The sequence below is a fragment of the Malurus melanocephalus genome, unplaced genomic scaffold (genome assembly GCF_030028575.1).
Source record: "Malurus melanocephalus ecotype Western Australia unplaced genomic scaffold, MMel_1.1 scaffold_3039, whole genome shotgun sequence".
Classification (NCBI taxonomy): domain Eukaryota; kingdom Metazoa; phylum Chordata; class Aves; order Passeriformes; family Maluridae; genus Malurus; species Malurus melanocephalus.
Window position 1 is genome coordinate 6,606 of NW_026626271.1, and position 1,120 is coordinate 7,725.

Genomic DNA, 1,120 nt, shown 5'->3' on the forward strand with positions numbered 1-1,120 from the left:
AATGGGAGAATTCCCCAGGGATGAGGGGCTGGGAATGGGAGAATTCCCCAGGGATGAGGGGCACCCCCTCAGGGATGGTGGAGTGGCCGAGGTGGTGCCTGATCAATCTGATCTGAAACAGAGGCCAGACAAAGTTAAGAGAATGAGAATAGACAGCTTTAATCCAGGCCTAACAGGTACATCAGGGCAGACAAAGCCTCCTCCTGAGGCTACACCCAAAATGGACACTGAGTCACGAAATCCTCACCTTTTATAAGTTCTGCCTCATTAACAAATTGGGTGTTAATTCTCCAATGATCTTTACAGGTGATGATGTCACCCACCCCAAACTCACTGCTGTTTCCATATTTTGGGGCTCTGAGGTGTCCTTGGATTCAGCTCAGAGAGGGATTGTTTTGTCTAAAGATGAGAGAACGGGAGTTTTAGGGAAGTACAAAATACAGATGCATGAAAATACAGAAACGAAAAATCCTAAAGGATCAAAGTGGCTCCAAGGGCTCCCAGAACCTTCCTTGGGAGGCAGCGAAGTGGGGATGGGAACCCGGAGCTTTTCCATGTGAGCATTCCCAGAGCAGATCCTCGGTGTTCCGGTCCCAATCCCGCAATTCCCGGGTGTCCCCTCCCTCCTGCTCGCTCCCCTGGCTCCCAAAATCCATAAATCCCGCAGGAGATGGATGGCTGGCCCTCAGCACATAAATCCCAGCCCAGATCCCGGTGTGGCACAGCCAGGGGGAACTGTTTAAATCCCAGGAATTGAGGCTGGAAAGGTCCCTGCTCCAAGGGATTCCCCATTCCCACCAGGAATGTCCCTGCTCCAAGGGATTCCCCATTCCCACCAGGAATGTCCCTGCTCCAAGGGATTCTCCATTCCCACCAGGAATGTCCCTGCTCCAAGGGATTTCCATTCCCATCAGGAATGTCCCTGCTCCAAGGGATTCTCTGTTCCCACCAGGAATGTCCCTGCTCCAAGGGATTCTCTGTTCCCACCAGGAATGTCCCTGCTCCAAGGGATTCTCCATTCCCACCAGGAATGTCCCTGCTCCAAGGAATTCTCTGTTCCCACCAGGAATGTCCCTGCTCCAAGGGATTCCCTGTTCCCACCAGGAATGTCCCTGCTCCA